This window comes from Hyperolius riggenbachi, chromosome 8 (assembly GCF_040937935.1).
Source record: "Hyperolius riggenbachi isolate aHypRig1 chromosome 8, aHypRig1.pri, whole genome shotgun sequence".
Taxonomy (NCBI): Eukaryota; Metazoa; Chordata; class Amphibia; order Anura; family Hyperoliidae; genus Hyperolius; species Hyperolius riggenbachi.
In genome coordinates, this window is record NC_090653.1 from 90,042,160 (window position 1) to 90,069,367 (window position 27,208).

Consider the following 27,208-nt stretch of genomic DNA (forward strand, 5'->3'; position numbering starts at 1 on the left):
TATTGCAGTGATCCAAAATGGCAGTTTGATGAGTGTTTTCAGAGAAAAAAACATGCCTTGCAGTGTTCATGAAGTCTTCTAGGCTAAGTTTGTGGTTGTCTCTTCTCTGTTAAGTATAGTCATTGTGCCAGCTGCATGGGTACATAGTGCACCGCTTGTCAGGATGGCCGAGTGGTCTAAGGCGCCAGTCTCAAGAGGCTTCTCTTCCCTTCTCATGGGCCTTCTGGTCTCCGAATGGAGGCGTGGGTTCAAATCCCACTTCTGACAGAGCTTTTTCACTTTGTCCATCATGGCACATTGGTCAGGCCTGCCAAAACAAGCTCTTGGGTCTTTTCATTTACTAGGCTCTTCAAAGGGCCTTCTCAACAGCAACCTCACATGGACTTTTGGAAAATCTCGCAGAAAAGGAACAAGGCCGACTTTTTTCTACAAGCTTTCTAACACACGTTTTACAAACTGACAAATTCCATCCCCTTTGGCACACCTACAGTCATATGGGTTAGCTCATCTTCTCTTCTAGTTCACTTCATCAGGATCAGAAGCTTTGGAGGCAATTTGTTTTGCTAAATCTTAAAAGGTTAGTGTACAGGTAAAGTGACAAATATGTAAGGAGACCGAACTCAGGAGATAGGTTTTGGCAATAACTTACAGGTCTTCCCTGTATGTTCTGACCTTTGGTGAAAGAGGTGGGGTTATTCCCTCTTCTGACAAGACTCATTTGTTGAAATTTCAACGGACCCTTCCTTGAAAAGAGTTCAGGTTGCAAGAAAACCAATTGCAGTGTTCCATTTGCGGTGTGGATCATATCTTTTCAGAGGAAATGACAGACATACTTTCCAAATTTCAGGCAAGAACTCTTCATATAAATTGGGAACCGAGGCAACCTTTTGAAATTGTTGAGCTTGCAACAAGAAGGAATCGCATCGTGCCACTTGACATGCTGTGTCTGCACCTTTGTAAAAGTCTGGCTTACAGCAGAATTGCAGACAAGGATTTCCTAAATCATATAGGAAATTAATTTTCTCATGTTAGTAAACAAAATGCTTAGCAGAAAGGGAGATGCCACCATGAATGTTTGAACCCTGGGTCATATAGTTTACGTAGAGTCTCTTCCCAGGTCTATCAGGGTATTGGGTTCAAAGTAAGGCAAAGGTTAGAATCCCAGTGTGGACTAGCAGTGTTTATTTGAGGTTGATGTAAAAACTTTGCTGGGACTTGCACAAGTTGTAAGAAAAGAGTTAGCGTCATTGACATTGTGGTGAAAGCTCAGCAAAAGCAGCCACCTTTGTAGCTGTAAACAGTCAAGGGCAGGGATTGAATGATAAGCATGAGTGAGGAAGCACAGGCTTTTGCAAAGTCTCCGAGGACATTTACAACAAGAGGAGCAAATACTCTACAGAAGTGACAAGAACAGAGCTCAACGACCACGAAGGGACTCAAACCCTCAATCTTCTGATCCGAAGTCAGACGCCTTATCCATTAGGCCACGCGGTCTCATGCCTCTTTATGAAGAAACCATTTTCCACTGGAAACAGCCACCGCATAGGAAAAGACGCTCAAGGAGCACAAAGGATTTCATTTGTTAGAGCAGGCACATGACATTGCTGTCTAAGGTATTGCAGTGATCCAAAATGGCAGTTTGATGAGTGTTTTCAGAGAAAAAAACATGCCTTGCAGTGTTCATGAAGTCTTCTAGGCTAAGTTTGTGGTTGTCTCTTCTCTGTTAAGTATAGTCATTGTGCCAGCTGCATGGGTACATAGTACACAGCTTGTCAGGATGGCCGAGTGGTCTAAGGCGCCAGACTCAAGAGGCTTCTCTTCCCTTCTCATGGGCCTTCTGGTCTCCGAATGGAGGCGTGGGTTCAAATCCCACTTCTGACAGAGCTTTTCACTTTGTCCATCATGGCACATTGGTCAGGCCTGCCAAAACAAGCTCTTGGGTCTTTTCATTTACTAGGCTCTTCAAAGGGCCTTCTCAACAGCAACCTCACATGGACTTTTTGAAAATCTCGCAGAAAAGGAACAAGGCCGACTTTTTTCTACAAGCTTTCTAACACACGTTTTACAAACTGACAAATTCCATCCCCTTTGGCACACCTACAGTCATATGGGTTAGCTCATCTTCTCTTCTAGTTCACTTCATCAGGATCAGAAGCTTTGGAGGCAATTTGTTTTGCTAAATCTTAAAAGGTTAGTGTACAGGTAAAGTGACAAATATGTAAGGAGACCGAACTCAGGAGATAGGTTTTGGCAATAACTTACAGGTCTTCCCTGTATGTTCTGACCTTTGGTGAAAGAGGTGGGGTTATTCCCTCTTCTGACAAGACTCATTTGTTGAAATTTCAACGGACCCTTCCTTGAAAAGAGTTCAGGTTGCAAGAAAACCAATTGCAGTGTTCCATTTGCGGTGTGGATCATATCTTTTCAGAGGAAATGACAGACATACTTTCCAAATTTCAGGCAAGAACTCTTCATATAAATTGGGAACCGAGGCAACCTTTTGAAATTGTTGAGCTTGCAACAAGAAGGAATCGCATCGTGCCACTTGACATGCTGTGTCTGCACCTTTGTAAAAGTCTGGCTTACAGCAGAATTGCAGACAAGGATTTCCTAAATCATATAGGAAATTAATTTTCTCATGTTAGTAAACAAAATGCTTAGCAGAAAGGGAGATGCCACCATGAATGTTTGAACCCTGGGTCATATAGTTTACTTAGAGTCTCTTCCAAGGTCCATCAGGGTATTGGGTTCAAAGTAAGGCAAAGGTTAGAATCCCAGTGTGGACTAGCAGTGTTTATTTGAGGTTGATGTAAAAACTTTGCTGGGACTTGCACAAGTTGTAAGAAAAGAGTTAGCGTCATTGACATTGTGGTGAAAGCTCAGCAAAAGCAGCCACCTTTGTAGCTGTAAACAGTCAAGGGCAGGGATTGAATGATAAGCATGAGTGAGGAAGCACAGGCTTTTGCAAAGTCTCCGAGGACATTTACAACAAGAGGAGCAAATACTCTACAGAAGTGACAAGAACAGAACTCAACGACCAGGAAGGGACTCAAACCCTCAATCTTCTGATCCGAAGTCAGACGCCTTATCCATTAGGCCACGCGGTCTCATGCCTCTTTATGAAGAAGAAACCATTTTCCACTGGAAACAGCCACCGCATAGGAAAAGACGCTCAAGGAGCACAAAGGATTTCATTTGTTAGAGCAGGCACATGACATTGCTGTCTAAGGTATTGCAGTGATCCAAAATGGCAGTTTGATGAGTGTTTTCAGAGAAAAAAACATGCCTTGCAGTGTTCATGAAGTCTTCTAGGCTAAGTTTGTGGTTGTCTCTTCTCTGTTAAGTATAGTCATTGTGCCAGCTGCATGGGTACATAGTACACAGCTTGTCAGGATGGCCGAGTGGTCTAAGGCGCCAGACTCAAGAGGCTTCTCTTCCCTTCTCATGGGCCTTTTGGTCTCCGAATGGAGGAGTGGGTTCAAATCCCACTTCTGACAGAGCTTTTCACTTTGTCCATCATGGCACATTGGTCAGGCCTGCCAAAACAAGCTCTTGGGTCTTTTCATTTACTAGGCTCTTCAAAGGGCCTTCTCAACAGCAACCTCACATGGACTTTTTGAAAATCTCGCAGAAAAGGAACAAGGCCGACTTTTTTCTACAAGCTTTCTAACACACGTTTTACAAACTGACAAATTCCATCCCCTTTGGCACACCTACAGTCATATGGGTTAGCTCATCTTCTCTTCTAGTTCACTTCATCAGGATCAGAAGCTTTGGAGGCAATTTGTTTTGCTAAATCTTAAAAGGTTAGTGTACAGGTAAAGTGACAAATATGTAAGGAGACCGAACTCAGGAGATAGGTTTTGGCAATAACTTACAGGTCTTCCCTGTATGTTCTGACCTTTGGTGAAAGAGGTGGGGTTATTCCCTCTTCTGACAAGACTCATTTGTTGAAATTTCAACGGACCCTTCCTTGAAAAGAGTTCAGGTTGCAAGAAAACCAATTGCAGTGTTCCATTTGCGGTGTGGATCATATCTTTTCAGAGGAAATGACAGACATACTTTCCAAATTTCAGGCAAGAACTCTTCATATAAATTGGGAACCGAGGCAACCTTTTGAAATTGTTGAGCTTGCAACAAGAAGGAATCGCATCGTGACACTTGACATGCTGTGTCTGCACCTTTGTAAAAGTCTGGCTTACAGCAGAATTGCAGACAAGGATTTCCTAAATCATATAGGAAATTAATTTTCTCATGTTAGTAAACAAAATGCTTAGCAGAAAGGGAGATGCCACCATGAATGTTTGAACCCTGGGTCATATAGTTTACTTAGAGTCTCTTCCAAGGTCCATCAGGGTATTGGGTTCAAAGTAAGGCAAAGGTTAGAATCCCAGTGTGGACTAGCAGTGTTTATTTGAGGTTGATGTAAAAACTTTGCTGGGACTTGCACAAGTTGTAAGAAAAGAGTTAGCGTCATTGACATTGTGGTGAAAGCTCAGCAAAAGCAGCCACCTTTGTAGCTGTAAACAGTCAAGGGCAGGGATTGAATGATAAGCATGAGTGAGGAAGCACAGGCTTTTGCAAAGTCTCCGAGGACATTTACAACAAGAGGAGCAAATACTCTACAGAAGTGACAAGAACAGAACTCAACGACCACGAAGGGACTCGAACCCTCAATCTTCTGATCCGAAGTCAGACGCCTTATCCATTAGGCCACGCGGTCTCATGCCTCTTTATGAAGAAACCATTTTCCACTGGAAACAGCCACCGCATAGGAAAAGACGCTCAAGGAGCACAAAGGATTTCATTTGTTAGAGCAGGCACATGACATTGCTGTCTAAGGTATTGCAGTGATCCAAAATGGCAGTTTGATGAGTGTTTTCAGAGAAAAAAACATGCCTTGCAGTGTTCATGAAGTCTTCTAGGCTAAGTTTGTGGTTGTCTCTTCTCTGTTAAGTATAGTCATTGTGCCAGCTGCATGGGTACATAGTACACCGCTTGTCAGGATGGCCGAGTGGTCTAAGGCGCCAGACTCAAGAGGCTTCTCTTCCCTTCTCATGGGCCTTCTGGTCTCCGAATGGAGGCGTGGGTTCAAATCCCACTTCTGACAGAGCTTTTCACTTTGTCCATCATGGCACATTGGTCAGGCCTGCCAAAACAAGCTCTTGGGTCTTTTCATTTACTAGGCTCTTCAAAGGGCCTTCTCAACAGCAACCTCACATGGACTTTTTGAAAATCTCGCAGAAAAGGAACAAGGCCGACTTTTTTCTACAAGCTTTCTAACACACGTTTTACAAACTGACAAATTCCATCCCCTTTGGCACACCTACAGTCATATGGGTTAGCTCATCTTCTCTTCTAGTTCACTTCATCAGGATCAGAAGCTTTGGAGGCAATTTGTTTTGCTAAATCTTAAAAGGTTAGTGTACAGGTAAAGTGACAAATATGTAAGGAGACCGAACTCAGGAGATAGGTTTTGGCAATAACTTACAGGTCTTCCCTGTATGTTCTGACCTTTGGTGAAAGAGGTGGGGTTATTCCCTCTTCTGACAAGACTCATTTGTTGAAATTTCAACGGACCCTTCCTTGAAAAGAGTTCAGGTTGCAAGAAAACCAATTGCAGTGTTCCATTTGCGGTGTGGATCATATCTTTTCAGAGGAAATGACAGACATACTTTCCAAATTTCAGGCAAGAACTCTTCATATAAATTGGGAACCGAGGCAACCTTTTGAAATTGTTGAGCTTGCAACAAGAAGGAATCGCATCGTGCCACTTGACATGCTGTGTCTGCACCTTTGTAAAAGTCTGGCTTACAGCAGAATTGCAGACAAGGATTTCCTAAATCATATAGGAAATTAATTTTCTCATGTTAGTAAACAAAATGCTTAGCAGAAAGGGAGATGCCACCATGAATGTTTGAACCCTGGGTCATATAGTTTACTTAGAGTCTCTTCCAAGGTCCATCAGGGTATTGGGTTCAAAGTAAGGCAAAGGTTAGAATCCCAGTGTGGACTAGCAGTGTTTATTTGAGGTTGATGTAAAAACTTTGCTGGGACTTGCACAAGTTGTAAGAAAAGAGTTAGCGTCATTGACATTGTGGTGAAAGCTCAGCAAAAGCAGCCACCTTTGTAGCTGTAAACAGTCAAGGGCAGGGATTGAATGATAAGCATGAGTGAGGAAGCACAGGCTTTTTCAAAGTCTCCGAGGACATTTACAACAAGAGGAGCAAATACTCTACAGAAGTGACAAGAACAGAACTCAACGACCAGGAAGGGACTCGAACCCTCAATCTTCTGATCCGAAGTCAGACGCCTTATCCATTAGGCCACGCGGTCTCATGCCTCTTTATGAAGAAACCATTTTCCACTGGAAACAGCCACCGCATAGGAAAAGACGCTCAAGGAGCACAAAGGATTTCATTTGTTAGAGCAGGCACATGACATTGCTGTCTAAGGTATTGCAGTGATCCAAAATGGCAGTTTGATGAGTGTTTTCAGAGAAAAAAACATGCCTTGCAGTGTTCATGAAGTCTTCTAGGCTAAGTTTGTGGTTGTCTCTTCTCTGTTAAGTATAGTCATTGTGCCAGCTGCATGGGTACATAGCGCACCGCTTGTCAGGATGGCCGAGTGGTCTAAGGCGCCAGACTCAAGAGGCTTCTCTTCCCTTCTCATGGGCCTTCTGGTCTCCGAATGGAGGCGTGGGTTCAAATCCCACTTCTGACAGAGCTTTTTCACTTTGTCCATCATGGCACATTGGTCAGGCCTGCCAAAACAAGCTCTTGGGTCTTTTCATTTACTAGGCTCTTCAAAGGGCCTTCTCAACAGCAACCTCACATGGACTTTTGGAAAATCTCGCAGAAAAGGAACAAGGCCGACTTTTTTCTACAAGCTTTCTAACACACGTTTTACAAACTGACAAATTCCATCCCCTTTGGCACACCTACAGTCATATGGGTTAGCTCATCTTCTCTTCTAGTTCACTTCATCAGGATCAGAAGCTTTGGAGGCAATTTGTTTTGCTAAATCTTAAAAGGTTAGTGTACAGGTAAAGTGACAAATATGTAAGGAGACCGAACTCAGGAGATAGGTTTTGGCAATAACTTACAGGTCTTCCCTGTATGTTCTGACCTTTGGTGAAAGAGGTCGGGTTATTCCCTCTTCTGACAAGACTCATTTGTTGAAATTTCAACGGACCCTTCCTTGAAAAGAGTTCAGGTTGCAAGAAAACCAATTGCAGTGTTCCATTTGCGGTGTGGATCATATCTTTTCAGAGGAAATGACAGACATACTTTCCAAATTTCAGGCAAGAACTCTTCATATAAATTGGGAACCGATGCAACCTTTTGAAATTGTTGAGCTTGCAACAAGAAGGAATCGCATCGTGCTACTTGACATGCTGTGTCTGCACCTTTGTAAAAGTCTGGCTTACAGCAGAATTGCAGACAAGGATTTCCTAAATCATATAGGAAATTAATTTTCTCATGTTAGTAAACAAAATGCTTAGCAGAAAGGGAGATGCCACCATGAATGTTTGAACCCTGGGCCATATAGTTTACTTAGAGTCTCTTCCCAGGTCCATCAGGGTATTGGGTTCAAAGTAAGGCAAAGGTTAGAATCCCAGTGTGGACTAGCAGTGTTTATTTGAGGTTGATGTAAAAACTTTGCTGGGACTTGCACAAGTTGTAAGAAAAGAGTTAGCGTCATTGACATTGTGGTGAAAGCTCAGTAAAAGCAGCCACCTTTGTAGCTGTAAACAGTCAAGGGCAGGGATTGAATGATAAGCATGAGTGAGGAAGCACAGGCTTTTGCAAAGTCTCCGAGGACATTTACAACAAGAGGAGCAAATACTCTACAAAAGTGACAAGAACAGAGCTCAACGACCACAAAGGGACTCGAACCCTCAATCTTCTGATCCGAAGTCAGACACCTTATCCATTAGGCCACGCGGTCTCATGCCTCTTTATGAAGAAACCATTTTCCACTGGAAACAGCCACCGCATAGGAAAAGACGCTCAAGGAGCACAAAGGATTTCATTTGTTAGAGCAGGCACATGACATTGCTGTCTAAGGTATTGCAGTGATCCAAAATGGCAGTTTGATGAGTGTTTTCAGAGAAAAAAACATGCCTTGCAGTGTTCATGAAGTCTTCTAGGCTAAGTTTGTGGTTGTCTCTTCTCTGTTAAGTATAGTCATTGTGCCAGCTGCATGGGTACATAGTGCACCGCTTGTCAGGATGGCCAAGTGGTTTAAGGCGCCAGACTCAAGAGGCTTCTCTTCCCTTCTCATGGGCCTTCTGGTCTCCGAATGGAGGCGTGGGTTCAAATCCCACTTCTGACAGAGCTTTTTCACTTTGTCCATCATGGCACATTGGTCAGGCCTGCCAAAACAAGCTCTTGGGTCTTTTCATTTACTAGGCTCTTCAAAGGGCCTTCTCAACAGCAACCTCACATGGACTTTTGGAAAATCTCGCAGAAAAGGAACAAGGCCGACTTTTTTCTACAAGCTTTCTAACACACGTTTTACAAACTGACAAATTCCATCCCCTTTGGCACACCTACAGTCATATGGGTTAGCTCATCTTCTCTTCTAGTTCACCTTATCAGGATCAGAAGCTTTGGAGGCAATTTGTTTTGCTAAATCTTAAAAGGTTAGTGTACAGGTAAAGTGACAAATATGTAAGGAGACCGAACTCAGGAGATAGGTTTTGGCAATAACTTACAGGTCTTCCCTGTATGTTCTGACCTTTGGTGAAAGAGGTGGGGTTATTCCCTCTTCTGACAAGACTCATTTGTTGAAATTTCAACGGACCCTTCCTTGAAAAGAGTTCAGGTTGCAAGAAAACCAATTGCAGTGTTCCATTTGCGGTGTGGATCATATCTTTTCAGAGGAAATGACAGACATACTTTCCAAATTTCAGGCAAGAACTCTTCATATAAATTGGGAACCGAGGCAACCTTTTGAAATTGTTGAGCTTGCAACAAGAAGGAATCGCATCGTGCCACTTGACATGCTGTGTCTGCACCTTTGTAAAAGTCTGGCTTACAGCAGAATTGCAGACAAGGATTTCCTAAATCATATAGGAAATTAATTTTCTCATGTTAGTAAACAAAATGCTTAGCAGAAAGGGAGATGCCACCATGAATGTTTGAACCCTGGGTCATATAGTTTACGTAGAGTCTCTTCCCAGGTCTATCAGGGTATTGGGTTCAAAGTAAGGCAAAGGTTAGAATCCCAGTGTGGACTAGCAGTGTTTATTTGAGGTTGATGTAAAAACTTTGCTGGGACTTGCACAAGTTGTAAGAAAAGAGTTAGCGTCATTGACATTGTGGTGAAAGCTCAGCAAAAGCAGCCACCTTTGTAGCTGTAAACAGTCAAGGGCAGGGATTGAATGATAAGCATGAGTGAGGAAGCACAGGCTTTTGCAAAGTCTCCGAGGACATTTACAACAAGAGGAGCAAATACTCTACAGAAGTGACAAGAACAGAGCTCAACGACCACGAAGGGACTCAAACCCTCAATCTTCTGATCCGAAGTCAGATGCCTTATCCATTAGGCCACGCGGTCTCATGCCTCTTTATGAAGAAACCATTTTCCACTGGAAACAGCCACCGCATAGGAAAAGACGCTCAAGGAGCACAAAGGATTTCATTTGTTAGAGCAGGCACATGACATTGCTGTCTAAGGTATTGCAGTGATCCAAAATGGCAGTTTGATGAGTGTTTTCAGAGAAAAAAACATGCCTTGCAGTGTTCATGAAGTCTTCTAGGCTAAGTTTGTGGTTGTCTCTTCTCTGTTAAGTATAGTCATTGTGCCAGCTGCATGGGTACATAGTACACAGCTTGTCAGGATGGCCGAGTGGTCTAAGGCGCCAGACTCAAGAGGCTTCTCTTCCCTTCTCATGGGCCTTCTGGTCTCCGAATGGAGGCGTGGGTTCAAATCCCACTTCTGACAGAGCTTTTCACTTTGTCCATCATGGCACATTGGTCAGGCCTGCCAAAACAAGCTCTTGGGTCTTTTCATTTACTAGGCTCTTCAAAGGGCCTTCTCAACAGCAACCTCACATGGACTTTTTGAAAATCTCGCAGAAAAGGAACAAGGCCGACTTTTTTCTACAAGCTTTCTAACACACGTTTTACAAACTGACAAATTCCATCCCCTTTGGCACACCTACAGTCATATGGGTTAGCTCATCTTCTCTTCTAGTTCACTTCATCAGGATCAGAAGCTTTGGAGGCAATTTGTTTTGCTAAATCTTAAAAGGTTAGTGTACAGGTAAAGTGACAAATATGTAAGGAGACCGAACTCAGGAGATAGGTTTTGGCAATAACTTACAGGTCTTCCCTGTATGTTCTGACCTTTGGTGAAAGAGGTGGGGTTATTCCCTCTTCTGACAAGACTCATTTGTTGAAATTTCAACGGACCCTTCCTTGAAAAGAGTTCAGGTTGCAAGAAAACCAATTGCAGTGTTCCATTTGCGGTGTGGATCATATCTTTTCAGAGGAAATGACAGACATACTTTCCAAATTTCAGGCAAGAACTCTTCATATAAATTGGGAACCGAGGCAACCTTTTGAAATTGTTGAGCTTGCAACAAGAAGGAATCGCATCGTGCCACTTGACATGCTGTGTCTGCACCTTTGTAAAAGTCTGGCTTACAGCAGAATTGCAGACAAGGATTTCCTAAATCATATAGGAAATTAATTTTCTCATGTTAGTAAACAAAATGCTTAGCAGAAAGGGAGATGCCACCATGAATGTTTGAACCCTGGGTCATATAGTTTACGTAGAGTCTCTTCCCAGGTCTATCAGGGTATTGGGTTCAAAGTAAGGCAAAGGTTAGAATCCCAGTGTGGACTAGCAGTGTTTATTTGAGGTTGATGTAAAAACTTTGCTGGGACTTGCACAAGTTGTAAGAAAAGAGTTAGCGTCATTGACATTGTGGTGAAAGCTCAGCAAAAGCAGCCACCTTTGTAGCTGTAAACAGTCAAGGGCAGGGATTGAATGATAAGCATGAGTGAGGAAGCACAGGCTTTTGCAAAGTCTCCGAGGACATTTACAACAAGAGGAGCAAATACTCTACAGAAGTGACAAGAACAGAGCTCAACGACCACGAAGGGACTCAAACCCTCAATCTTCTGATCCGAAGTCAGACGCCTTATCCATTAGGCCACGCGGTCTCATGCCTCTTTATGAAGAAACCATTTTCCACTGGAAACAGCCACCGCATAGGAAAAGACGCTCAAGGAGCACAAAGGATTTCATTTGTTAGAGCAGGCACATGACATTGCTGTCTAAGGTATTGCAGTGATCCAAAATGGCAGTTTGATGAGTGTTTTCAGAGAAAAAAACATGCCTTGCAGTGTTCATGAAGTCTTCTAGGCTAAGTTTGTGGTTGTCTCTTCTCTGTTAAGTATAGTCATTGTGCCAGCTGCATGGGTACATAGTACACAGCTTGTCAGGATGGCCGAGTGGTCTAAGGCGCCAGACTCAAGAGGCTTCTCTTCCCTTCTCATGGGCCTTCTGGTCTCCGAATGGAGGCGTGGGTTCAAATCCCACTTCTGACAGAGCTTTTCACTTTGTCCATCATGGCACATTGGTCAGGCCTGCCAAAACAAGCTCTTGGGTCTTTTCATTTACTAGGCTCTTCAAAGGGCCTTCTCAACAGCAACCTCACATGGACTTTTTGAAAATCTCGCAGAAAAGGAACAAGGCCGACTTTTTTCTACAAGCTTTCTAACACACGTTTTACAAACTGACAAATTCCATCCCCTTTGGCACACCTACAGTCATATGGGTTAGCTCATCTTCTCTTCTAGTTCACTTCATCAGGATCAGAAGCTTTGGAGGCAATTTGTTTTGCTAAATCTTAAAAGGTTAGTGTACAGGTAAAGTGACAAATATGTAAGGAGACCGAACTCAGGAGATAGGTTTTGGCAATAACTTACAGGTCTTCCCTGTATGTTCTGACCTTTGGTGAAAGAGGTGGGGTTATTCCCTCTTCTGACAAGACTCATTTGTTGAAATTTCAACGGACCCTTCCTTGAAAAGAGTTCAGGTTGCAAGAAAACCAATTGCAGTGTTCCATTTGCGGTGTGGATCATGTCTTTTCAGAGGAAATGACAGACATACTTTCCAAATTTCAGGCAAGAACTCTTCATATAAATTGGGAACCGAGGCAACCTTTTGAAATTGTTGAGCTTGCAACAAGAAGGAATCGCATCGTGCCACTTGACATGCTGTGTCTGCACCTTTGTAAAAGTCTGGCTTACAGCAGAATTGCAGACAAGGATTTCCTAAATCATATAGGAAATTAATTTTCTCATGTTAGTAAACAAAATGCTTAGCAGAAAGGGAGATGCCACCATGAATGTTTGAACCCTGGGTCATATAGTTTACTTAGAGTCTCTTCCCAGGTCCATCAGGGTATTGGGTTCAAAGTAAGGCAAAGGTTAGAATCCCAGTGTGGACTAGCAGTGTTTATTTGAGGTTGATGTAAAAACTTTGCTGGGACTTGCACAAGTTGTAAGAAAAGAGTTAGCGTCATTGACATTGTGGTGAAAGCTCAGCAAAAGCAGCCACCTTTGTAGCTGTAAACAGTCAAGGGCAGGGATTGAATGATAAGCATGAGTGAGGAAGCACAGGCTTTTGCAAAGTCTCCGAGGACATTTACAACAAGAGGAGCAAATACTCTACAGAAGTGACAAGAACAGAGCTCAACGACCACGAAGGGACTCGAACCCTCAATCTTCTGATCCGAAGTCAGACGCCTTATCCATTAGGCCACGCGGTCTCATGCCTCTTTACGAAGAAACCATTTTCCACTGGAAACAGCCACCGCATAGGAAAAGACGCTCAAGGAGCACAAAGGATTTCATTTGTTAGAGCAGGCACATGACATTGCTGTCTAAGGTATTGCAGTGATCCAAAATGGCAGTTTGATGAGTGTTTTCAGAGAAAAAAACATGCCTTGCAGTGTTCATGAAGTCTTCTAGGCTAAGTTTGTGGTTGTCTCTTCTCTGTTAAGTATAGTCATTTTGCCAGCTGCATGGGTACATAGTACACCGCTTGTCAGGATGGCCGAGTGGTCTAAGGCGCCAGACTCAAGAGGCTTCTCTTCCCTTCTCATGGGCCTTCTGGTCTCTGAATGGAGGCGTGGGTTCAAATCCCACTTCTGACAGAGCTTTTTCACTTTGTCCATCATGGCACATTGGTCAGGCCTGCCAAAACAAGCTCTTGGGTCTTTTCATTTACTAGGCTCTTCAAAGGGCCTTCTCAACAGCAACCTCACATGGACTTTTGGAAAATCTCGCAGAAAAGGAACAAGGCCGACTTTTTTCTACAAGCTTTCTAACACACGTTTTACAAACTGACAAATTCCATCCCCTTTGGCACACCTACAGTCATATGGGTTAGCTCATCTTCTCTTCTAGTTCACTTCATCAGGATCAGAAGCTTTGGAGGCAATTTGTTTTGCTAAATCTTAAAAGGTTAGTGTACAGGTAAAGTGACAAATATGTAAGGAGACCGAACTCAGGAGATAGGTTTTGGCAATAACTTACAGGTCTTCCCTGTATGTTCTGACCTTTGGTGAAAGAGGTGGGGTTATTCCCTCTTCTGACAAGACTCATTTGTTGAAATTTCAACGGACCCTTCCTTGAAAAGAGTTCAGGTTGCAAGAAAACCAATTGCAGTGTTCCATTTGCGGTGTGGATCATATCTTTTCAGAGGAAATGACAGACATACTTTCCAAATTTCAGGCAAGAACTCTTCATATAAAATGGGAACCGAGGCAACCTTTTGAAATTGTTGAGCTTGCAACAAGAAGGAATCGCATCGTGCCACTTGACATGCTGTGTCTGCACCTTTGTAAAAGTCTGGCTTACAGCAGAATTGCAGACAAGGATTTCCTAAATCATATAGGAAATTAATTTTCTCATGTTAGTAAACAAAATGCTTAGCAGAAAGGGAGATGCCACCATGAATGTTTGAACCCTGGGTCATATAGTTTACTTAGAGTCTCTTCCAAGGTCCATCAGGGTATTGGGTTCAAAGTAAGGCAAAGGTTAGAATCCCAGTGTGGACTAGCAGTGTTTATTTGAGGTTGATGTAAAAACTTTGCTGGGACTTGCACAAGTTGTAAGAAAAGAGTTAGCGTCATTGACATTGTGGTGAAAGCTCAGCAAAAGCAGCCACCTTTGTAGCTGTAAACAGTCAAGGGCAGGGATTGAATGATAAGCATGAGTGAGGAAGCACAGGCTTTTGCAAAGTCTCCGAGGACATTTACAACAAGAGGAGCAAATACTCTACAGAAGTGACAAGAACAGAACTCAACGACCAGGAAGGGACTCAAACCCTCAATCTTCTGATCCGAAGTCAGACGCCTTATCCATTAGGCCACGCGGTCTCATGCCTCTTTATGAAGAAGAAACCATTTTCCACTGGAAACAGCCACCGCATAGGAAAAGACGCTCAAGGAGCACAAAGGATTTCATTTGTTAGAGCAGGCACATGACATTGCTGTCTAAGGTATTGCAGTGATCCAAAATGGCAGTTTGATGAGTGTTTTCAGAGAAAAAAACATGCCTTGCAGTGTTCATGAAGTCTTCTAGGCTAAGTTTGTGGTTGTCTCTTCTCTGTTAAGTATAGTCATTGTGCCAGCTGCATGGGTACATAGTACACAGCTTGTCAGGATGGCTGAGTGGTCTAAGGTGCCAGACTCAAGAGGCTTCTCTTCCCTTCTCATGGGCCTTCTGGTCTCCGAATGGAGGAGTGGGTTCAAATCCCACTTCTGACAGAGCTTTTCACTTTGTCCATCATGGCACATTGGTCAGGCCTGCCAAAACAAGCTCTTGGGTCTTTTCATTTACTAGGCTCTTCAAAGGGCCTTCTCAACAGCAACCTCACATGGACTTTTTGAAAATCTCGCAGAAAAGGAACAAGGCCGACTTTTTTCTACAAGCTTTCTAACACACGTTTTACAAACTGACAAATTCCATCCCCTTTGGCACACCTACAGTCATATGGGTTAGCTCATCTTCTCTTCTAGTTCACTTCATCAGGATCAGAAGCTTTGGAGGCAATTTGTTTTGCTAAATCTTAAAAGGTTAGTGTACAGGTAAAGTGACAAATATGTAAGGAGACCGAACTCAGGAGATAGGTTTTGGCAATAACTTACAGGTCTTCCCTGTATGTTCTGACCTTTGGTGAAAGAGGTGGGGTTATTCCCTCTTCTGACAAGACTCATTTGTTGAAATTTCAACGGACCCTTCCTTGAAAAGAGTTCAGGTTGCAAGAAAACCAATTGCAGTGTTCCATTTGCGGTGTGGATCATATCTTTTCAGAGGAAATGACAGACATACTTTCCAAATTTCAGGCAAGAACTCTTCATATAAATTGGGAACCGAGGCAACCTTTTGAAATTGTTGAGCTTGCAACAAGAAGGAATCGCATCGTGCCACTTGACATGCTGTGTCTGCACCTTTGTAAAAGTCTGGCTTACAGCAGAATTGCAGACAAGGATTTCCTAAATCATATAGGAAATTAATTTTCTCATGTTAGTAAACAAAATGCTTAGCAGAAAGGGAGATGCCACCATGAATGTTTGAACCCTGGGTCATATAGTTTACTTAGAGTCTCTTCCAAGGTCCATCAGGGTATTGGGTTCAAAGTAAGGCAAAGGTTAGAATCCCAGTGTGGACTAGCAGTGTTTATTTGAGGTTGATGTAAAAACTTTGCTGGGACTTGCACAAGTTGTAAGAAAAGAGTTAGCGTCATTGACATTGTGGTGAAAGCTCAGCAAAAGCAGCCACCTTTGTAGCTGTAAACAGTCAAGGGCAGGGATTGAATGATAAGCATGAGTGAGGAAGCACAGGCTTTTGCAAAGTCTCCGAGGACATTTACAACAAGAGGAGCAAATACTCTACAGAAGTGACAAGAACAGAGCTCAACGACCACAAAGGGACTCGAACCCTCAATCTTCTGATCCGAAGTCAGACGCCTTATCCATTAGGCCACGCGGTCTCATGCCTCTTTATGAAGAAACCATTTTCCACTGGAAACAGCCACCGCATAGGAAAAGACGCTCAAGGAGCACAAAGATTTCATTTGTTAGAGCAGGCACATGACATTGCTGTCTAAGGTATTGCAGTGATCCAAAATGGCAGTTTGATGAGTGTTTTCAGAGAAAAAAACATGCCTTGCAGTGTTCATGAAGTCTTCTAGGCTAAGTTTGTGGTTGTCTCTTCTCTGTTAAGTATAGTCATTGTGCCAGCTGCATGGGTACATAGTGCACCGCTTGTCAGGATGGCCGAGTGGTCTAAGGCGCCAGACTCAAGAGGCTTCTCTTCCCTTCTCATGGGCCTTCTGGTCTCCGAATGGAGGCGTGGGTTCAAATCCCACTTCTGTCAGAGCTTTTTCACTTTGTCCATCATGGCACATTGGTCAGGCCTGCCAAAACAAGCTCTTGGGTCTTTTCATTTACTAGGCTCTTCAAAGGGCCTTCTCAACAGCAACCTCACATGGACTTTTGGAAAATCTCGCAGAAAAGGAACAAGGCCGACTTTTTTCTACAAGCTTTCTAACACACGTTTTACAAACTGACAAATTCCATCCCCTTTGGCACACCTACAGTCATATGGGTTAGCTCATCTTCTCTTCTAGTTCACTTCATCAGGATCAGAAGCTTTGGAGGCAATTTGTTTTGCTAAATCTTAAAAGGTTAGTGTACAGGTAAAGTGACAAATATGTAAGGAGACCGAACTCAGGAGATAGGTTTTGGCAATAACTTACAGGTCTTCCCTGTATGTTCTGACCTTTGGTGAAAGAGGTGGGGTTATTCCCTCTTCTGACAAGACTCATTTGTTGAAATTTCAACGGACCCTTCCTTGAAAAGAGTTCAGGTTGCAAGAAAACCAATTGCAGTGTTCCATTTGCGGTGTGGATCATATCTTTTCAGAGGAAATGACAGACATACTTTCCAAATTTCAGGCAAGAACTCTTCATATAAATTGGGAACCGAGGCAACCTTTTGAAATTGTTGAGCTTGCAACAAGAAGGAATCGCATCGTGCCACTTGACATGCTGTGTCTGCACCTTTGTAAAAGTCTGGCTTACAGCAGAATTGCAGACAAGGATTTCCTAAATCATATAGGAAATTAATTTTCTCATGTTAGTAAACAAAATGCTTAGCAGAAAGGGAGATGCCACCATGAATGTTTGAACCCTGGGTCATATAGTTTACTTAGAGTCTCTTCCAAGGTCCATCAGGGTATTGGGTTCAAAGTAAGGCAAAGGTTAGAATCCCAGTGTGGACTAGCAGTGTTTATTTGAGGTTGATGTAAAAACTTTGCTGGGACTTGCACAAGTTGTAAGAAAAGAGTTAGCGTCATTGACATTGTGGTGAAAGCTCAGCAAAAGCAGCCACCTTTGTAGCTGTAAACAGTCAAGGGCAGGGATTGAATGATAAGCATGAGTGAGGAAGCACAGGCTTTTGCAAAGTCTCCGAGGACATTTACAACAAGAGGAGCAAATACTCTACAGAAGTGACAAGAACAGAACTCAACGACCAGGAAGGGACTCGAACCCTCAATCTTCTGATCCGAAGTCAGACGCCTTATCCATTAGGCCACGCGGTCTCATGCCTCTTTATGAAGAAACCATTTTCCACTGGAAACAGCCACCGCATAGGAAAAGACGCTCAAGGAGCACAAAGGATTTCATTTGTTAGAGCAGGCACATGACATTGCTGTCTAAGGTATTGCAGTGATCCAAAATGGCAGTTTGATGAGTGTTTTCAGAGAAAAAAACATGCCTTGCAGTGTTCATGAAGTCTTCTAGGCTAAGTTTGTGGTTGTCTCTTCTCTGTTAAGTATAGTCATTGTGCCAGCTGCATGGGTACATAGTGCACCGCTTGTCAGGATGGCCGAGTAACTAAGGCGCCAGACTCAAGAGGCTTCTCTTCCCTTCTCATGGGCCTTCTGGTCTCCGAATGGAGGCGTGGGTTCAAATCCCACTTCTGACAGAGCTTTTTCACTTTGTCCATCATGGCACATTGGTCAGGCCTGCCAAAACAAGCTCTTGGGTCTTTTCATTTACTAGGCTCTTCAAAGGGCCTTCTCAACAGCAACCTCACATGGACTTTTGGAAAATCTCGCAGAAAAGGAACAAGGCCGACTTTTTTCTACAAGCTTTCTAACACACGTTTTACAAACTGACAAATTCCATCCCCTTTGGCACACCTACAGTCATATGGGTTAGCTCATCTTCTCTTCTAGTTCACTTCATCAGGATCAGAAGCTTTGGAGGCAATTTGTTTTGCTAAATCTTAAAAGGTTAGTGTACAGGTAAAGTGACAAATATGTAAGGAGACCGAACTCAGGAGATAGGTTTTGGCAATAACTTACAGGTCTTCCCTGTATGTTCTGACCTTTGGTGAAAGAGGTGGGGTTATTCCCTCTTCTGACAAGACTCATTTGTTGAAATTTCAACGGACCCTTCCTTGAAAAGAGTTCAGGTTGCAAGAAAACCAATTGCAGTGTTCCATTTGCGGTGTGGATCATATCTTTTCAGAGGAAATGACAGACATACTTTCCAAATTTCAGGCAAGAACTCTTCATATAAATTGGGAACCGAGGCAACCTTTTGAAATTGTTGAGCTTGCAACAAGAAGGAATCGCATCGTGCCACTTGACATGCTGTGTCTGCACCTTTGTAAAAGTCTGGCTTACAGCAGAATTGCAGACAAGGATTTCCTAAATCATATAGGAAATTAATTTTCTCATGTTAGTAAACAAAATGCTTAGCAGAAAGGGAGATGCCACCATGAATGTTTGAACCCTGGGTCATATAGTTTACTTAGAGTCTCTTCCAAGGTCCATCAGGGTATTGGGTTCAAAGTAAGGCAAAGGTTAGAATCCCAGTGTGGACTAGCAGTGTTTATTTGAGGTTGATGTAAAAACTTTGCTGGGACTTGCACAAGTTGTAAGAAAAGAGTTAGCGTCATTGACATTGTGGTGAAAGCTCAGCAAAAGCAGCCACCTTTGTAGCTGTAAACAGTCAAGGGCAGGGATTGAATGATAAGCATGAGTGAGGAAGCACAGGCTTTTGCAAAGTCTCCGAGGACATTTACAACAAGAGGAGCAAATACTCTACAGAAGTGACAAGAACAGAACTCAACGACCACGAAGGGACTCGAACCCTCAATCTTCTGATCCGAAGTCAGACGCCTTATCCATTAGGCCACGCGGTCTCATGCCTCTTTATGAAGAAACCATTTTCCACTGGAAACAGCCACCGCATAGGAAAAGACGCTCAAGGAGCACAAAGGATTTCATTTGTTAGAGCAGGCACATGACATTGCTGTCTAAGGTATTGCAGTGATCCAAAATGGCAGTTTGATGAGTGTTTTCAGAGAAAAAAACATGCCTTGCAGTGTTCATGAAGTCTTCTAGGCTAAGTTTGTGGTTGTCTCTTCTCTGTTAAGTATAGTCATTGTGCCAGCTGCATGGGTACATAGTGCACCGCTTGTCAGGATGGCTGAGTGGTCTAAGGCGCCAGACTCAAGAGGCTTCTCTTCCCTTCTCATGGGCCTTCTGGTCTCCGAATGGAGGCGTGGGTTCAAATCCCACTTCTGACAGAGCTTTTTCACTTTGTCCATCATGGCACATTGGTCAGGCCTGCCAAAACAAGCTCTTGGGTCTTTTCATTTACTAGGCTCTTCAAAGGGCCTTCTCAACAGCAACCTCACATGGACTTTTGGAAAATCTCGCAGAAAAGGAACAAGGCCGACTTTTTTCTACAAGCTTTCTAACACACGTTTTACAAACTGACAAATTCCATCCCCTTTGGCACACCTACAGTCATATGGGTTAGCTCATCTTCTCTTCTAGTTCACTTCATCAGGATCAGAAGCTTTGGAGGCAATTTGTTTTGCTAAATCTTAAAAGGTTAGTGTACAGGTAAAGTGACAAATATGTAAGGAGACCGAACTCAGGAGATAGGTTTTGGCAATAACTTACAGGTCTTCCCTGTATGTTCTGACCTTTGGTGAAAGAGGTGGGGTTATTCCCTCTTCTGACAAGACTCATTTGTTGAAATTTCAACGGACCCTTCCTTGAAAAGAGTTCAGGTTGCAAGAAAACCAATTGCAGTGTTCCATTTGCGGTGTGAATCATATCTTTTCAGAGGAAATGACAGACATACTTTCCAAATTTCAGGCAAGAACTCTTCATATAAATTGGGAACCGAGGCAACCTTTTGAAATTGTTGAGCTTGCAACAAGAAGGAATCGCATCGTGCCACTTGACATGCTGTGTCTGCACCTTTGTAAAAGTCTGGCTTACAGCAGAATTGCAGACAAGGATTTCCTAAATCATATAGGAAATTAATTTTCTCATGTTAGTAAACAAAATGCTTAGCAGAAAGGGAGATGCCACCATGAATGTTTGAACCCTGGGTCATATAGTTTACTTAGAGTCTCTTCCCAGGTCTATCAGGGTATTGGGTTCAAAGTAAGGCAAAGGTTAGAATCCCAGTGTGGACTAGCAGTGTTTATTTGAGGTTGATGTAAAAACTTTGCTGGGACTTGCACAAGTTGTAAGAAAAGAGTTAGCGTCATTGACATTGTGGTGAAAGCTCAGCAAAAGCAGCCACCTTTGTAGCTGTAAACAGTCAAGGGCAGGGATTGAATGATAAGCATGAGTGAGGAAGCACAGGCTTTTGCAAAGTCTCCGAGGACATTTACAACAAGAGGAGCAAATACTCTACAGAAGTGACAAGAACAGAGCTCAACGACCACAAAGGGACTCGAACCCTCAATCTTCTGATCCGAAGTCAGACGCCTTATCCATTAGGCCACGCGGTCTCATGCCTCTTTATGAAGAAACCATTTTCCACTGGAAACAGCCACCGCATAGGAAAAGACGCTCAAGGAGCACAAAGGATTTCATTTGTTAGAGCAGGCACATGACATTGCTGTCTAAGGTATTGCAGTGATCCAAAATGGCAGTTTGATGAGTGTTTTCAGAGAAAAAAACATGTCTTGCAGTGTTCATGAAGTCTTCTAGGCTAAGTTTGTGGTTGTCTCTTCTCTATTAAGTATAGTCATTGTGCCAGCTGCATGGGTACATAGTACACACCTTTTCAGGATGGCCGAGTGGTCTAAGGCGCCAGACTCAAGAGGCTTCTCTTCCCTTCTCATGGGCCTTCTGGTCTCCGAATGGAGGCGTGGGTTCAAATCCCACTTCTGACAGAGCGTTTCACTTTGTCCATCATGGCACATTGGTCAGGCCTGCCAAAACAAGCTCTTGGGTCTTTTCATTTACTAGGCTCTTCAAAGGGCCTTCTCAACAGCAACCTCACATGGACTTTTTAAAAAACTCGCAGAAAAGGAACAAGGCCGACTTTTTTCTACAAGCTTTCTAACACACGTTTTACAAACTGACAAATTCCATCCCCTTTGGCACACCTACAGTCATATGGGTTAGCTCATCTTCTCTTCTAGTTCACTTCATCAGGATCAGAAGCTTTGGAGGCAATATGTTTTGCTAAATCTTAAAAGGTTAGTGTACAGGTAAAGTGACAAATATGTAAGGAGACCGAACTCAGGAGATAGGTTTTGGCAATAACTTACAGGTCTTCCCTGTATGTTCTGACCTTTGGTGAAAGAGGTGGGGTTATTCCCTCTTCTGACAAGACTCATTTGTTGAAATTTCAACGGACCCTTCCTTGAAAAGAGTTCAGGTTGCAAGAAAACCAATTGCAGTGTTCCATTTGCGGTGTGGATCATGTCTTTTCAGAGGAAATGACAGACATACTTTCCAAATTTCAGGCAAGAACTCTTCATATAAATTGGGAACCGAGGCAACCTTTTGAAATTGTTGAGCTTGCAACAAGAAGGAATCGCATCGTGCCACTTGACATGCTGTGTCTGCACCTTTGTAAAAGTCTGGCTTACAGCAGAATTGCAGACAAGGATTTCCTAAATCATATAGGAAATTAATTTTCTCATGTTAGTAAACAAAATGCTTAGCAGAAAGGGAGATGCCACCATGAATGTTTGAACCCTGGGTCATATAGTTTACTTAGAGTCTCTTCCCAGGTCCATCAGGGTATTGGGTTCAAAGTAAGGCAAAGGTTAGAATCCCAGTGTGGACTAGCAGTGTTTATTTGAGGTTGATGTAAAAACTTTGCTGGGACTTGCACAAGTTGTAAGAAAAGAGTTAGCGTCATTGACATTGTGGTGAAAGCTCAGCAAAAGCAGCCACCTTTGTAGCTGTAAACAGTCAAGGGCAGGGATTGAATGATAAGCATGAGTGAGGAAGCACAGGCTTTTGCAAAGTCTCCGAGGACATTTACAACAAGAGGAGCAAATACTCTACAGAAGTGACAAGAACAGAGCTCAACGACCACGAAGGGACTCGAACCCTCAATCTTCTGATCCGAAGTCAGACGCCTTATCCATTAGGCCACGCGGTCTCATGCCTCTTTACGAAGAAACCATTTTCCACTGGAAACAGCCACCGCATAGGAAAAGACGCTCAAGGAGCACAAAGGATTTCATTTGTTAGAGCAGGCACATGACATTGCTGTCTAAGGTATTGCAGTGATCCAAAATGGCAGTTTGATGAGTGTTTTCAGAGAAAAAAACATGCCTTGCAGTGTTCATGAAGTCTTCTAGGCTAAGTTTGTGGTTGTCTCTTCTCTGTTAAGTATAGTCATTTTGCCAGCTGCATGGGTACATAGTACACCGCTTGTCAGGATGGCCGAGTGGTCTAAGGCGCCAGACTCAAGAGGCTTCTCTTCCCTTCTCATGGGCCTTCTGGTCTCTGAATGGAGGCGTGGGTTCAAATCCCACTTCTGACAGAGCTTTTTCACTTTGTCCATCATGGCACATTGGTCAGGCCTGCCAAAACAAGCTCTTGGGTCTTTTCATTTACTAGGCTCTTCAAAGGGCCTTCTCAACAGCAACCTCACATGGACTTTTGGAAAATCTCGCAGAAAAGGAACAAGGCCGACTTTTTTCTACAAGCTTTCTAACACACGTTTTACAAACTGACAAATTCCATCCCCTTTGGCACACCTACAGTCATATGGGTTAGCTCATCTTCTCTTCTAGTTCACTTCATCAGGATCAGAAGCTTTGGAGGCAATTTGTTTTGCTAAATCTTAAAAGGTTAGTGTACAGGTAAAGTGACAAATATGTAAGGAGACCGAACTCAGGAGATAGGTTTTGGCAATAACTTACAGGTCTTCCCTGTATGTTCTGACCTTTGGTGAAAGAGGTGGGGTTATTCCCTCTTCTGACAAGACTCATTTGTTGAAATTTCAACGGACCCTTCCTTGAAAAGAGTTCAGGTTGCAAGAAAACCAATTGCAGTGTTCCGTTTGCGGTGTGAATCATATCTTTTCAGAGGAAATGACAGACATACTTTCCAAATTTCAGGCAAGAACTCTTCATATAAATTGGGAACCGAGGCAACCTTTTGAAATTGTTGAGCTTGCAACAAGAAGGAATCGCATCGTGCCACTTGACATGCTGTGTCTGCACCTTTGTAAAAGTCTGGCTTACAGCAGAATTGCAGACAAGGATTTCCTAAATCATATAGGAAATTAATTTTCTCATGTTAGTAAACAAAATGCTTAGCAGAAAGGGAGATGCCACCATGAATGTTTGAACCCTGGGTCATATAGTTTACTTAGAGTCTCTTCCCAGGTCCATCAGGGTATTGGGTTCAAAGTAAGGCAAAGGTTAGAATCCCAGTGTGGACTAGCAGTGTTTATTTGAGGTTGATGTAAAAACTTTGCTGGGACTTGCACAAGTTGTAAGAAAAGAGTTAGCGTCATTGACATTGTGGTGAAAGCTCAGCAAAAGCAGCCACCTTTGTAGCTGTAAACAGTCAAGGGCAGGGATTGAATGATAAGCATGAGTGAGGAAGCACAGGCTTTTGCAAAGTCTCCGAGGACATTTACAACAAGAGGAGCAAATACTCTACAGAAGTGACAAGAACAGAGCTCAACGACCACAAAGGGACTCGAACCCTCAATCTTCTGATCCGAAGTCAGACGCCTTATCCATTAGGCCACGCGGTCTCATGCCTCTTTATGAAGAAACCATTTTCCACTGGAAAAAGCCACCGCATAGGAAAAGACGCTCAAGGAGCACAAAGGATTTCATTTGTTAGAGCAGGCACATGACATTGCTGTCTAAGGTATTGCAGTGATCCAAAATGGCAGTTTGATGAGTGTTTTCAGAGAAAAAAACATGCCTTGCAGTGTTCATGAAGTCTTCTAGGCTAAGTTTGTGGTTGTCTCTTCTCTGTTAAGTATAGTCATTTTGCCAGCTGCATGGGTACATAGTACACCGCTTGTCAGGATGGCCGAGTGGTCTAAGGCGCCAGACTCAAGAGGCTTCTCTTCCCTTCTCATGGGCCTTCTGGTCTCCGAATGGAGGCGTGGGTTCAAATCCCACTTCTGACAGAGCTTTTTCACTTTGTCCATCATGGCACATTGGTCAGGCCTGCCAAAACAAGCTCTTGGGTCTTTTCATTTACTAGGCTCTTCAAAGGGCCTTCTCAACAGCAACCTCACATGGACTTTTGGAAAATCTCGCAGAAAAGGAACAAGGCCGACTTTTTTCTACAAGCTTTTTAACACACGTTTTACAAACTGACAAATTCCATCCCCTTTGGCACACCTACAGTCATATGGGTTAGCTCATCTTCTCTTCTAGTTCACTTCATCAGGATCAGAAGCTTTGGAGGCAATTTGTTTTGCTAAATCTTAAAAGGTTAGTGTACAGGTAAAGTGACAAATATGTAAGGAGACCAAACTGAGGAGATAGGTTTTGGCAATAACTTACAGGTCTTCCCTGTATGTTCTGACCTTTGGTGAAAGAGGTGGGGTTATTCCCTCTTCTGACAAGACTCATTTGTTGAAATTTCAACGGACCCTTCCTTGAAAAGAGTTCAGGTTGCAAGAAAACCAATTGCAGTGTTCCATTTGCGGTGTGGATCATATCTTTTCAGAGGAAATGACAGACATACTTTCCAAATTTCAGGCAAGAACTCTTCATATAAATTGGGAACCGAGGCAACCTTTTGAAATTGTTGAGCTTGCAACAAGAAGGAATCGCATCGTGCCACTTGACATGCTGTGTCTGCCCCTTTGTAAAAGTCTGGCTTACAGCAGAATTGCAGACAAGGATTTCCTAAATCATATAGGAAATTAATTTTCTCATGTTAGTAAACAAAATGCTTAGCAGAAAGGGAGATGCCACCATGAATGTTTGAACCCTGGGTCATATAGTTTACTTAGAGTCTCTTCCAAGGTCCATCAGGGTATTGGGTTCAAAGTAAGGCAAAGGTTAGAATCCCAGTGTGGACTAGCAGTGTTTATTTGAGGTTGATGTAAAAACTTTGCTGGGACTTGCACAAGTTGTAAGAAAAGAGTTAGCGTCATTGACATTGTGGTGAAAGCTCAGCAAAAGCAGCCACCTTTGTAGCTGTAAACAGTCAAGGGCAGGGATTGAATGATAAGCATGAGTGAGGAAGCACATGCTTTTGCAAAGTCTCCGAGGACATTTACAACAAGAGGAGCAAATACTCTACAGAAGTGACAAGAACAGAGCTCAACGACCACAAAGGGACTCGAACCCTCAATCTTCTGATCCGAAGTCAGACGCCTTATCCATTAGGCCACGCGGTCTCATGCCTCTTTAGGAAGAAACCATTTTCCACTGGAAACAGCCACCGCATAGGAAAAGACGCTCAAGAAGCACAAAGGATTTCATTTGTTAGAGCAGGCACATGACATTGCTGTCTAAGGTATTGCAGTGATCCAAAATGGCAGTTTGATGAGTGTTTTCAGAAAAAAAAACATGCCTTGCAGTGTTCATGAAGTCTTCTAGGCTAAGTTTGTGGTTGTCTCTTCTCTGTTAAGTATAGTCATTGTGCCAGCTGCATGGGTACATAGTACACCGCTTGTCAGGATGGCTGAGTGGTCTAAGGCGCCAGACTCAAGAGGCTTCTCTTCCCTTCTCATGGGCCTTCTGGTCTCTGAATGGAGGCGTGGGTTCAAATCCCACTTCTGACAGAGCTTTTTCACTTTGTCCATCATGGCACATTGGTCAGGCCTGCCAAAACAAGCTCTTGGGTCTTTTCATTTACTAGGCTCTTCAAAGGGCCTTCTCAACAGCAACCTCACATGGACTTTTGGAAAATCTCGCAGAAAAGGAACAAGGCCGACTTTTTTCTACAAGCTTTCTAACACACGTTTTACAAACTGACAAATTCCATCCCCTTTGGCACACCTACAGTCATATGGGTTAGCTCATCTTCTCTTCTAGTTCACTTCATCAGGATCAGAAGCTTTGGAGGCAATTTGTTTTGCTAAATCTTAAAAGGTTAGTGTACAGGTAAAGTGACAAATATGTAAGGAGACCGAACTCAGGAGATAGGTTTTGGCAATAACTTACAGGTCTTCCCTGTATGTTCTGACCTTTGGTGAAAGAGGTGGGGTTATTCCCTCTTCTGACAAGACTCATTTGTTGAAATTTCAACGGACCCTTCCTTGAAAAGAGTTCAGGTTGCAAGAAAACCAATTGCAGTGTTCCATTTGCGGTGTGGATCATATCTTTTCAGAGGAAATGACAGACATACTTTCCAAATTTCAGGCAAGAACTCTTCATATAAATTGGGAACCGAGGCAACCTTTTGAAATTGTTGAGCTTGCAACAAGAAGGAATCGCATCGTGCCACTTGACATGCTGTGTCTGCACCTTTGTAAAAGTCTGGCTTACAGCAGAATTGCAGACAAGGATTTCCTAAATCATATAGGAAATTAATTTTCTCATGTTAGTAAACAAAATGCTTAGCAGAAAGGGAGATGCCACCATGAATGTTTGAACCCTGGGTCATATAGTTTACTTAGAGTCTCTTCCCAGGTCCATCAGGGTATTGGGTTCAAAGTAAGGCAAAGGTTAGAATCCCAGTGTGGACTAGCAGTGTTTATTTGAGGTTGATGTAAAAACTTTGCTGGGACTTGCACAAGTTGTAAGAAAAGAGTTAGCGTCATTGACATTGTGGTGAAAGCTCAGCAAAAGCAGCCACCTTTGTAGCTGTAAACAGTCAAGGGTAGGGATTGAATGATAAGCATGAGTGAGGAAGCACAGGCTTTTGCAAAGTCTCCGAGGACATTTACAACAAGAGGAGCA

General features: G+C 43.1%; 31 non-coding genes across 31 annotated transcripts; 17 read left to right on the forward strand and 14 right to left on the reverse strand.

Annotated features, from left to right (window-relative positions):
- Positions 1-157: 157 nt before the first annotated feature.
- On the forward strand, positions 158-267 carry TRNAL-CAA (transfer RNA leucine (anticodon CAA)). The gene is made up of 2 exons: positions 158-195; positions 222-267. It is a non-coding gene; the product is annotated as a tRNA-Leu (tRNA).
- A 1,154-nt stretch (positions 268-1,421) lies between these two features.
- Positions 1,422-1,494, reverse strand: TRNAR-UCG (transfer RNA arginine (anticodon UCG)). The gene has a single exon. It is a non-coding gene; the product is annotated as a tRNA-Arg (tRNA).
- A 277-nt stretch (positions 1,495-1,771) lies between these two features.
- Positions 1,772-1,881, forward strand: TRNAL-CAA (transfer RNA leucine (anticodon CAA)). Its single transcript has 2 exons — positions 1,772-1,809; positions 1,836-1,881. It is a non-coding gene; the product is annotated as a tRNA-Leu (tRNA).
- Positions 1,882-3,387: 1,506 nt separating this feature from the next.
- Positions 3,388-3,497, forward strand: TRNAL-CAA (transfer RNA leucine (anticodon CAA)). Its single transcript has 2 exons — positions 3,388-3,425; positions 3,452-3,497. It is a non-coding gene; the product is annotated as a tRNA-Leu (tRNA).
- A 1,153-nt stretch (positions 3,498-4,650) lies between these two features.
- Positions 4,651-4,723, reverse strand: TRNAR-UCG (transfer RNA arginine (anticodon UCG)). The gene has a single exon. It is a non-coding gene; the product is annotated as a tRNA-Arg (tRNA).
- Positions 4,724-5,000: 277 nt separating this feature from the next.
- TRNAL-CAA (transfer RNA leucine (anticodon CAA)) lies at positions 5,001-5,110 on the forward strand. Its single transcript has 2 exons — positions 5,001-5,038; positions 5,065-5,110. It is a non-coding gene; the product is annotated as a tRNA-Leu (tRNA).
- Positions 5,111-6,263: 1,153 nt separating this feature from the next.
- TRNAR-UCG (transfer RNA arginine (anticodon UCG)) lies at positions 6,264-6,336 on the reverse strand. The gene has a single exon. It is a non-coding gene; the product is annotated as a tRNA-Arg (tRNA).
- Positions 6,337-6,613: 277 nt separating this feature from the next.
- TRNAL-CAA (transfer RNA leucine (anticodon CAA)) lies at positions 6,614-6,723 on the forward strand. Its single transcript has 2 exons — positions 6,614-6,651; positions 6,678-6,723. It is a non-coding gene; the product is annotated as a tRNA-Leu (tRNA).
- Positions 6,724-7,877: 1,154 nt separating this feature from the next.
- TRNAR-UCG (transfer RNA arginine (anticodon UCG)) lies at positions 7,878-7,950 on the reverse strand. The gene has a single exon. It is a non-coding gene; the product is annotated as a tRNA-Arg (tRNA).
- A 277-nt stretch (positions 7,951-8,227) lies between these two features.
- Positions 8,228-8,337, forward strand: TRNAL-CAA (transfer RNA leucine (anticodon CAA)). Its single transcript has 2 exons — positions 8,228-8,265; positions 8,292-8,337. It is a non-coding gene; the product is annotated as a tRNA-Leu (tRNA).
- A 1,154-nt stretch (positions 8,338-9,491) lies between these two features.
- TRNAR-UCG (transfer RNA arginine (anticodon UCG)) lies at positions 9,492-9,564 on the reverse strand. Its single transcript has one exon. It is a non-coding gene; the product is annotated as a tRNA-Arg (tRNA).
- Positions 9,565-9,841: 277 nt separating this feature from the next.
- Positions 9,842-9,951, forward strand: TRNAL-CAA (transfer RNA leucine (anticodon CAA)). The gene is made up of 2 exons: positions 9,842-9,879; positions 9,906-9,951. It is a non-coding gene; the product is annotated as a tRNA-Leu (tRNA).
- Positions 9,952-11,104: 1,153 nt separating this feature from the next.
- Positions 11,105-11,177, reverse strand: TRNAR-UCG (transfer RNA arginine (anticodon UCG)). Its single transcript has one exon. It is a non-coding gene; the product is annotated as a tRNA-Arg (tRNA).
- A 277-nt stretch (positions 11,178-11,454) lies between these two features.
- Positions 11,455-11,564, forward strand: TRNAL-CAA (transfer RNA leucine (anticodon CAA)). Its single transcript has 2 exons — positions 11,455-11,492; positions 11,519-11,564. It is a non-coding gene; the product is annotated as a tRNA-Leu (tRNA).
- A 1,153-nt stretch (positions 11,565-12,717) lies between these two features.
- TRNAR-UCG (transfer RNA arginine (anticodon UCG)) lies at positions 12,718-12,790 on the reverse strand. Its single transcript has one exon. It is a non-coding gene; the product is annotated as a tRNA-Arg (tRNA).
- A 277-nt stretch (positions 12,791-13,067) lies between these two features.
- TRNAL-CAA (transfer RNA leucine (anticodon CAA)) lies at positions 13,068-13,177 on the forward strand. The gene is made up of 2 exons: positions 13,068-13,105; positions 13,132-13,177. It is a non-coding gene; the product is annotated as a tRNA-Leu (tRNA).
- A 1,507-nt stretch (positions 13,178-14,684) lies between these two features.
- On the forward strand, positions 14,685-14,794 carry TRNAL-CAA (transfer RNA leucine (anticodon CAA)). Its single transcript has 2 exons — positions 14,685-14,722; positions 14,749-14,794. It is a non-coding gene; the product is annotated as a tRNA-Leu (tRNA).
- Positions 14,795-15,947: 1,153 nt separating this feature from the next.
- On the reverse strand, positions 15,948-16,020 carry TRNAR-UCG (transfer RNA arginine (anticodon UCG)). Its single transcript has one exon. It is a non-coding gene; the product is annotated as a tRNA-Arg (tRNA).
- Positions 16,021-16,296: 276 nt separating this feature from the next.
- TRNAL-CAA (transfer RNA leucine (anticodon CAA)) lies at positions 16,297-16,406 on the forward strand. The gene is made up of 2 exons: positions 16,297-16,334; positions 16,361-16,406. It is a non-coding gene; the product is annotated as a tRNA-Leu (tRNA).
- A 1,154-nt stretch (positions 16,407-17,560) lies between these two features.
- Positions 17,561-17,633, reverse strand: TRNAR-UCG (transfer RNA arginine (anticodon UCG)). The gene has a single exon. It is a non-coding gene; the product is annotated as a tRNA-Arg (tRNA).
- A 277-nt stretch (positions 17,634-17,910) lies between these two features.
- On the forward strand, positions 17,911-18,019 carry TRNAL-CAA (transfer RNA leucine (anticodon CAA)). Its single transcript has 2 exons — positions 17,911-17,947; positions 17,974-18,019. It is a non-coding gene; the product is annotated as a tRNA-Leu (tRNA).
- A 1,154-nt stretch (positions 18,020-19,173) lies between these two features.
- Positions 19,174-19,246, reverse strand: TRNAR-UCG (transfer RNA arginine (anticodon UCG)). Its single transcript has one exon. It is a non-coding gene; the product is annotated as a tRNA-Arg (tRNA).
- Positions 19,247-19,523: 277 nt separating this feature from the next.
- On the forward strand, positions 19,524-19,633 carry TRNAL-CAA (transfer RNA leucine (anticodon CAA)). Its single transcript has 2 exons — positions 19,524-19,561; positions 19,588-19,633. It is a non-coding gene; the product is annotated as a tRNA-Leu (tRNA).
- A 1,154-nt stretch (positions 19,634-20,787) lies between these two features.
- On the reverse strand, positions 20,788-20,860 carry TRNAR-UCG (transfer RNA arginine (anticodon UCG)). Its single transcript has one exon. It is a non-coding gene; the product is annotated as a tRNA-Arg (tRNA).
- Positions 20,861-21,137: 277 nt separating this feature from the next.
- TRNAL-CAA (transfer RNA leucine (anticodon CAA)) lies at positions 21,138-21,247 on the forward strand. The gene is made up of 2 exons: positions 21,138-21,175; positions 21,202-21,247. It is a non-coding gene; the product is annotated as a tRNA-Leu (tRNA).
- Positions 21,248-22,400: 1,153 nt separating this feature from the next.
- Positions 22,401-22,473, reverse strand: TRNAR-UCG (transfer RNA arginine (anticodon UCG)). Its single transcript has one exon. It is a non-coding gene; the product is annotated as a tRNA-Arg (tRNA).
- Positions 22,474-22,750: 277 nt separating this feature from the next.
- Positions 22,751-22,860, forward strand: TRNAL-CAA (transfer RNA leucine (anticodon CAA)). Its single transcript has 2 exons — positions 22,751-22,788; positions 22,815-22,860. It is a non-coding gene; the product is annotated as a tRNA-Leu (tRNA).
- Positions 22,861-24,014: 1,154 nt separating this feature from the next.
- Positions 24,015-24,087, reverse strand: TRNAR-UCG (transfer RNA arginine (anticodon UCG)). Its single transcript has one exon. It is a non-coding gene; the product is annotated as a tRNA-Arg (tRNA).
- A 277-nt stretch (positions 24,088-24,364) lies between these two features.
- Positions 24,365-24,474, forward strand: TRNAL-CAA (transfer RNA leucine (anticodon CAA)). Its single transcript has 2 exons — positions 24,365-24,402; positions 24,429-24,474. It is a non-coding gene; the product is annotated as a tRNA-Leu (tRNA).
- Positions 24,475-25,628: 1,154 nt separating this feature from the next.
- TRNAR-UCG (transfer RNA arginine (anticodon UCG)) lies at positions 25,629-25,701 on the reverse strand. The gene has a single exon. It is a non-coding gene; the product is annotated as a tRNA-Arg (tRNA).
- Positions 25,702-25,978: 277 nt separating this feature from the next.
- TRNAL-CAA (transfer RNA leucine (anticodon CAA)) lies at positions 25,979-26,088 on the forward strand. Its single transcript has 2 exons — positions 25,979-26,016; positions 26,043-26,088. It is a non-coding gene; the product is annotated as a tRNA-Leu (tRNA).
- The last annotated feature ends 1,120 nt before the right edge of the window (positions 26,089-27,208 follow it).